This window comes from Corvus brachyrhynchos, unplaced genomic scaffold (genome assembly GCF_000691975.1).
Source record: "Corvus brachyrhynchos isolate BGI_N302 unplaced genomic scaffold, ASM69197v1 scaffold101, whole genome shotgun sequence".
Taxonomy (NCBI): domain Eukaryota; kingdom Metazoa; phylum Chordata; class Aves; order Passeriformes; family Corvidae; genus Corvus; species Corvus brachyrhynchos.
Genome location: NW_008237239.1, coordinates 413,353 through 421,636, shown reverse-complemented (window position 1 = coordinate 421,636; position 8,284 = coordinate 413,353). Strand labels below are relative to the sequence as shown.

The following is an 8,284-nucleotide window of genomic DNA, read 5'->3' as shown; positions in this document are numbered from 1 at the left end:
GGGAAAGCAGCTACAGCAGAGACTGAGGGAAGCAGACAACACATTTCATCGGGTTGCTCAGCTAAATGGTCACAGTAACTTCCACCTAATGTTCAAAACAACCTTAACTCTGCCCCTATTTCACACCCAGTAACCCCCTCTAGTAGCTGCTCTCCGTATTGTCCAACCTGATGGCATAACTCAGCAATTTCCTTTCAGGAATCAATGAGAACAAATGAAAATTTAATACATTCTCCAGACAACCCAACTCCTTTCTCTCCCCCATGGTAAATAAATAATGTGCTAGTCAAATGATGGATGGAGTGCTCAGAAACTGGTGGCCGAGTGCTATTAGGGGCCGGGGAGGATGGTGGAGATGTGGTCTAGCACAGGATGACGTGGTGGCCATGGGTGATTTCAGCACATAAAGAAACCAGGAGCGAGAGGGGAGGCACGGGGAAGTGTCTGGTTGATGCAGGAAGGGGGCATGGAGCAGGCTGGGCTGTCTTGTTAGGGCTTATACACAGGGCTTATTTGGTTTCTCCACATGACTAAATCCAAACCCTGGTGCTGTCAATGAGGAAAAAACCAAGTGAAATTCCTTTTGTCTTCAGCCAGGTTTGGGTCAGGAGATTTGGCTGGATGAGGATGTGAGATTTTGGCTTATCTGGCAGCAAGTGGCTGGACAAGGCAGAGAATGGTCTGAGGGATCTTCAGCCAGCACAACAGAGGGACAACCGAATGCAGATGCACTGCATGTCTCTCAGAGCCAACAGGAAAGGTGGAAAAATGGAGCTAAAAACTAAGGAGGGGAGACCTGACTGCAACATCACCTGGACAGAAAGAGGTAAAGTTTCTTACTTGCCCCCCAGGTTGGGTGACCTTTTACAACCTGTGTCCTGGAACACATGCTTGTCTAGGAATTGTATCTCACCTCAAATGAAATGTAGAGGTTTGCCTTTTCCCTTTGGGCTGTCAGATGTGTCCCTGGAGCTCCACAGAACATGGCCATGTGGAGTCAAGACAGGGCTGTTGGAGATGAAGCTGGGATGCACTAGCAGGACCTGCTGGAGAAACAACTGTCAACCTGCAGCTCCCAAAGTGTGTGGTGGACAGGACAGATGGTGGCTGCCAGGGACATTAACCTGGGGCAGATCTCCACATCTTCACCAGGACAGGACATTGCACTCATTAACTTGTAATAATCCACACCTTCAAGCCCAGGTTTGGAGCTCAGGTCTAGGAACCTGAGGGAGCAGTACTGACCTCATATCTCACTGCAAGCCACTGAGCAAACACAACATCTGTACCTCCCAGAGGCCAGGTCCCAGGTGGTGTGTGTGGTCCTCCTCGCATCCCCCTCTCTTGCACCACACAGCTCTGGCTTCTGATCCCCTTGAACTTCAGGATGCACAAACAGTGCCTGCATTGCCTCGTCCCACAGCTGTGCTTATCTCCCAAGCCGACTGTGTACCTCCTTATCTCTGGGGAGAGCCTCTGTGTAAATATTGCTGTAAATTCTTTGGCTTCCCTTCCAAGTAGCGCTGTTCTTTAATGCCTTCCTTGTAAGACCTGCTTGCCCTACCCCAAGCCATTAGCTGTAACAGGACATTAATACGGAGGGGGTTTGGTATCTCTCAGGGATGTTGACCTCTTTCACTAGAAGCAAGGCACCCATTACAGAGCAATGATAAATCACAAGCCTTCCACTCCTTCCCCAGCAGGCACTTCTTTGCATGCATAAATACAAACAAGAGGCGCCCTCGCTCCCTGCATTAACTCAGGCAACACCCAAAAGCTTTGTCAAGCCTGGGGCCAGCTTGTCCCCTCAGGTCTCTCTCACCTCTGTGCATCCTCACAGAGCAAGGCACCCTCCAGCCTCTGGGTCCCAGTGTGGTCCTCCTTTGTGCAGGTCATAGCTACATCCATGTGTAGCTCCAGAATCAGTGAGCCAGAGCATCAACTCTTGAAACCATGGTGCTGCCAGAGACATCACAGATGTTCACACAGCACCAGGTGGACAGACACCCAGTGGGCCAGGGAAGGACAAAAATCATCACTGTTTTCCTTCACAGTGGGACAGCACCTCCCCATCACCTCTGCCAGCCAGGCTGTCTCAGAGCAGAGACTCTACCCAAAGCTTCCCAAAGAAGGCAGCATTTCTCCAGACAGCCCATTTTTTGTTATATTAAGGAGCTGTTGTGTTCAATGTTGAGCACGAGCTTTGCCCATTGAGCTGACCAAGCACAGAAGACACAGCAGGCCTCATGACCTGCACAGGGAGTGGGACACACTAACAGAAACCTTTGGATGTCACCAGAGCTGGGCTGCCACCATCCCTGTCCCCAAGCTCATAGAATCATAGAATATCCTGAATTGGAAGGGATCCACAAGGATCATCAAAGTGCAACTCCTGGCCCTCCACAGGACTACCTCAAGAATCACAAGCTCTACTCCACCTGAACCAACCTCAGACTCACAACTACAAGCCAGAAAAGAGTCTTACAGATACCAGGCCTCCAGAAATTTTCCTGACATTCTTTAACATGTTTTTCTACCGTGACAATCAGTTCTTAAAAACCTTCTTCCATTCCTCTCTTTATTTTTTTTTTTGGCATAAAATCAAAAATACACTTGGAGACCTTGCTGGCTTGAACCTTCAGATTCAGACTTTGAGAGCTGACAACCCTGTTTTCACTATTGTTTTTTAAGCGAGGAGGAAAAAGAAGCACCAAGCACCAAAAGCAAGAAATTTGGCTGAAAATTGACATGTTCGGAGAAAAATTCTGCTCTGGCAGAAAAAAAAAAAAAATCAACATCTGTTTGTCAGAGAATTGCTTTTGACAGGAAACTATTGACCAGGTCTAACAAGCAGGGTTGGACCTGTTGGAGTAGGAGCATGGGTTACCTCATCCATCCTGCAGTCTGTAGTGCAGGAGTGCTGAGTCCAGCCAGCTCCTGTCTGCATTAGCAGCCAATTTGCTCTCAGACCTTCATGGAGGAGCTGGAAAGCTGGAGAGCATCTGAGCCATGCACATCCTTGTCCAGGGTTGTGCTCCCGTGCAGCAGCTCCGATCGGGGAATGGAGTGTCTTCCTGGCATGCCCTCCTCTGCACTCATAAACAGCCTCTTGCAGCCACCTCTGCTCATCCTTTAATTACATTAAGGCAAGATTTCTGCTGAGCCCAGCACAAAGCTGGATGCCTGGTGGTGCGAGGAGAAGCAGGTGTTCCTCCTGGTCCTGGCTCTGCTCACCCCATCCTGGTGTTCTGCCTCAGTTTCCCTGGTTTGACAAGTGTTCCTCACCCTCACACAATGTTGCTGTGCTCTGCTTGCAGCTAAATATTAACCCACCCTCACAGCAAATTTTTTTGCTTAGTTTGAACAAACAAATTAAAAAGCCCCAAATTATCACCAGCTGATTCAGAGCAACAAGTCTGGTCGGAGCAGACTGAAGGGTTGGATCTAAACTGCTGGGAATGAATGAATCCCCTCCATTCCTGCACTGTGTCCAGGCACAGCTGTTTCCTCGGCTGTTGTTCTACTTTGGACTCTGGCTGCTGCATTTAAAACTTCTCTGCTTTTCCATGCTCACCTCCTTCCTGGCAGCTCAAGGGCTTTCGCTCCCTGGGGCTATCATTAATCGGTTGTGATTAGAGGTCAGCTATAACCCTTTCACAGCAGCCTCTTGACTTCACTCTCACCCTAGGGAATGCACTCAGGGACAGAGAAAGAAGCATGTTGAAATATGGCTTTTTTTCCCCCCTTCCTTACTGTAAAGCCCTCACTGTCATCAGAGTAAGGAGCTGTTCACACTTGTGACACAAAGCCAGGAAATCAAGGCTCTCTTACTCCAGACTCTGCAGCTGGTTAATGACCTTGGGCAAAGGGCTCCATTTCTCTGTGCCTTAGTTTTCAGTGATACTTTAAAAAAAAAATATGGGGGAAGAGAAGGATTGTATTTCTAATAAGGGCACTGGCTCCAAAGATGAGACCTAGAGGGCAAAGTCTGACTGTGACACCATTAGCAAGCCATGTCACCAGCTCTTGGTAGCAGAGGGAGTTTCCAAGGAAGGTGCTTTCCAGCCTAAATGAAATGGGAAGGCACAGGCTGAAGGTGAGAGCTGGGCTGGGCAAGGCTCATCAGCCCTGCACCAAACATGGTGGTCACTGAACCACACAGAAAATGGGGTGGGGACAATGGGAATTCACTGTAGGATCAAGCTCCATCTAAGTCACTTTTTACAGGAGCATACATGTGCAACATGGGCAGATCACAACAGCCTTTTTGCAGTCCAAGCAGCCCTTTAGGGGCAAACATGACTTCAATTATGTGTGATAAAGGCCGTCTGGTATGGTGGGATCTGCTCTCAACCTGTGGCTGCCTGAGCATGAAACCTGTTTGCTCCCAGTACATTTCCATTCCCTGTCCCACCTGGAGCAATTTAGCAGAGGAAGATCTCTCTCCCAAGGAGCAACACAACAAGACCCAGGCTTCAGTAAGGCATTAATGCCATATAAATAACCATGGAGCCATCAGAGGTGCAAATCCGCTTTGCTGTTCTACATGATAACACCCTTATAAAGGGACAGCTCATTTGGCAGGTTATTCCCTGCCAGGATGAAGGGAATGATAAGGACATCGGCTAACCTGTTGGTAAATGATGGGAGGTGGATTCCACACAAGCCCATAAAATTAATCCCTACAGATCAATCTTTCCTCACCTATTTTTCTGCAATTGCCTGGCAGGCAAAAATATGCACAAGTGATGATGAGGTATATCCAATCTTCTCCTAGTAGGATATGGGTTTCCATTCAAGCCCAAGACTTCAGGATGTCCATAAAGGCAACTCTCCAGCCTAGTGTAAAAGAGAGCCTTTAGCATCTCATTATGCAGAGGGGTAAATTATGCCATAGTAAGTCATCAATTCTTCTCGTCTCTACTGGACAAGGATGGCTGAGAGGACCTGGCAGTGAGGACCATGTTGGGAAGGATGAGAAAAAGAAGCCAGTCAGAGACATTGGTTTAGGACATGCTGTCTGCCTCTGTGGCTTTCTCAGCTGTGGCCCCAAAAACCATCAAAGCATGCTGCTGCCAGGTCACAGCATGAGGATGCAGCAAGAGTGACATTGTCATACACATACAGGTGTGATGTCACCTATATATATGTTCAGCTGTCCAGACAGATCTTTAGTGGGTAAAAACTTGTAGGTTTTAGACCAAACCCATGGAAAACTGGACCTTTATCAGGAGCTTTGTTCCTGCTGGACATTTAAAATGGCGCCACTGAGCGGGAGCCATCACCATTCCCACTGAGGGATGAGTGAAACAGCAGGTACAACTGGGGCCGCGTAACAGAGCTGGGAAATTATGTCCTGAGTTACACAGAACATTCAAATCCTTTTTATGTGGACACCTCTGAGTGCTGCTGCAGGCAGCAGAGGAGCTCAGAAGCAGGGTTAGCAGTGGGTAGGAATGCCACTTGATCCAAGCACAAGTGCAAGGACTTTAAAGATGAATTTGTACCTGGGACAAGTTCACATTGGCTTCAGAAAAATATCAGGCGTGGTACCTGCCAGAGCCAGGGATCCTCTTCAAGAGATGGGGAAGCCTTCAGCATGCAGTCAAGCAGAACACTCCTTCTAGAGGTATTAAAGCTGTAAATAAATTAATTCACATGTCACTGGTGGCTGAGAAGTTTGGGGAGAGAGTCAGGGATCAAGTGGCATAGGCACAACATGGGGCAGAGCCAGGATGGCTCTGGATCCTGGAAGTCTCCCCTCCTCCTTCTCAAAAGGAGCAGAGAAAGGAGGGACTGTGGCAGGCAGCACAATGGCTGAGGACCAGGCAGAAGAGCCCCATGAAGGGGATAAGAAAAAGGCCAGAGGGGACTAAAGTGGACAAGGAGTGAATAAAAGGTGCTTGGACAGGCTGGGAAAGGGAGGCTGGTTGCAAACCACACCTGGAAAGCCAGACCAGCCCAGGTTAAACTCTTACCACTCACACAGTTTTCCATGGAGATATATTCCCAGTTGCTGAAGTCAGAGACTATGGGTTGTAGGAAGCATCCCACAGATTTCAGAGGTTTCTTGGCTATAGCTCTGCTCAACAATACCTGTTTTGCTGGAAGAAAAAAGCACAAAAAGCAAAGGCTGCTGCATGTTTTTTCCCAGTAGCAAAAGTATTCAGCCATCTGTAAACATCTGGAAGCTGGTGGAGTTCAGCACTAGATGTACTTTCCCAAAAGAAGAGGACAAAAGTGACATGGTTTTGTGAAAAATGAGGGCATTTATAATGAGATCCTTCTGGGAATCATTGGAACTGGGACCCCCTGGAAGCTCTTGACTGGGTTAACTCCTGTTGAAATGAGAACATCCGTGAACAAGGGCCACAGGGACCCAAACAAACAGAACTGCAAAACTCTGTGCCCACCAGCCAGAATTTGGGCTATTTAATAAAAAGTTGCTATTCTGGCCACATCAAGTCCACTTACCTTTCTGGCCTGGAGACATGACTTGAGCAGGTCCTCTCACAGAGGCCACACATGGACAAGTCCTGGAGGTTGACACAGCCCCTGGATCAATTTTGAACCTGGAGGGGGACTTCAACCTCAAAGCAGCACATTTGGGTCACCTCTCCTGCTTACACTGGTACCAGTTCCTTGGCCCTGGAAAGTTAGACCCACTCTGTGTCAGACCTCAGCTTTCCAGAGCCAGGTTTGAACACTTCAGTCCCTGGAGCCTCGCCTGAGCTGTCAACGCAGTGAGGGGGAAGGAGAAATGTACTGTCAGGAAATGTAATCTCTGAAAAGTGCAGAAATCCAACTGTGGGAGGATTTACAGGAGTTCAAAACTAAGGGACGCCAGGAAAGACAGCTAAATAAACACATAGATCATGCATCTTGAAAGCTGATGTCAAGATCGTAAAAAATCAACTCGATTATAGGAGCAGACAGGTGGCGATTGGTGCAACCACTACGCGTCGTGTCCTGGAGCCTCTGGCTGGCCCTGTCCACTGGAAAGAGCACTCAGCAGATGTTTTCCTGATTATAAATGCTGTATAATTTATAATCCACAGATTTGCACTTAAAACGATCCTGAAGCTGTGGGGAGGCCAAGGGGTAGAGAGGCCAAATCCCTCCCATCCATTAATGCAACCAGGCCCCATCACTGCCCAGTGACATGGAGAACAGGCTGCTCCCGTGATGTCTTAGGGACTGGGTGCTCTCAGCAACAAGTATGGGGGACCTTAGAACGTCAGTTTGATGCCATTGAGTTACCTGCTTTTGCATCCTGCTCCAGAGCCACCATGAATATCCACCATGTGACAGCAGCAGAGGTGTATTGCTCCTGGGAAGAGAAGTCCCTCTCGATGCTATGCCAGGCTCTGCAAAAGGCAATCAAGCTCTTTTCATCCTTTTCTCTCTCTTCAGAAGTTGTCTGAGTCTTGCCAAGATGTCCATGAGAGATTTGCAAGTGTTATGGCTCATATCACTCAGAATTTGCAGAGCAGCACCTTGAAATGGAAAATCCAGCACTTCCTCCCCCTTTAGAAAAATCACATCTAGGGGCCCACGGGGGAAAACAGCAAGCTATAAAAGTGTTCTGAACATCTCTTCTCATCTTGGCACAAAACACTGCTCTGGGCTTTGCCAGCAAAGGAAATTGAGCACCTCGAATGCCTGGTTTGAGACGATAAACAGACTTGCTCCCAGCCAGCTGAAATTGCTCCAGTGATCCCTATGGCCTGATGTTCCTGGGCAGATCTCAGTGCCCCCCTTTACCAACGGCTGAAACCACATACCCTGGGCTGGGCACCCAGACTGACACTGGGATGTCAACTGCAGAGCCACGGGACATGCTCCCTGCTGGGACATGGAGGAGCACAGCCTGATGGAAGGATGTCCACCCAAGGGCCAGAAGAGCTGATGGGGTCTTGCCCAGAGCTGCCTCAGGTGGTTTCAGGCTCATGTGTGAGCAAGAGAAGACTTTTTGGGACAACAGCTGGCTCCCAAGTTACAAAGTGCTACTGCAGCTGAGCTGACAAACCCTCTGTGGGCTAGAGGGACTCCCCAGCTCAACTCCCTGCTAACCCAGCACTCCCTGCTCATATGGCCACATTCCCATGGGGAGAAAGTGGAGCAGATGCAGACAGCACGTCCTGGCTTGCAGCACTGTCCTTCCCAAAGGAGATCCCACTGAGGCTGGGAAAGACGCTGGAAACACGCCGAGGGCCAGGGAAAGGCTGCCCGCCCAGGTGGGGCTCAGCCCGAGCCCCCCAGCCGGGCTCCCCCGCTGGCGGCC

The 8,284-nt window shown here is 49.1% G+C and overlaps 1 long non-coding RNA gene across 1 annotated transcript in view; it reads right to left on the bottom strand.

Moving 5' to 3' along the window:
• Window positions 1-8,284, bottom strand: part of LOC108445544 — a 40,048-nt gene that overhangs the window by 5,253 nt on the left and 26,511 nt on the right. Inside the window, exons 5-9 of the long non-coding RNA XR_001860429.1 lie at window positions 7,261-7,367; window positions 5,979-6,104; window positions 5,554-5,638; window positions 4,705-4,839; window positions 914-1,043 (exon numbers count right to left, since the gene is read on the bottom strand). This is a non-coding gene — a long non-coding RNA (uncharacterized LOC108445544). The remainder of the gene's footprint in view (window positions 1-913; window positions 1,044-4,704; window positions 4,840-5,553; window positions 5,639-5,978; window positions 6,105-7,260; window positions 7,368-8,284) is intronic.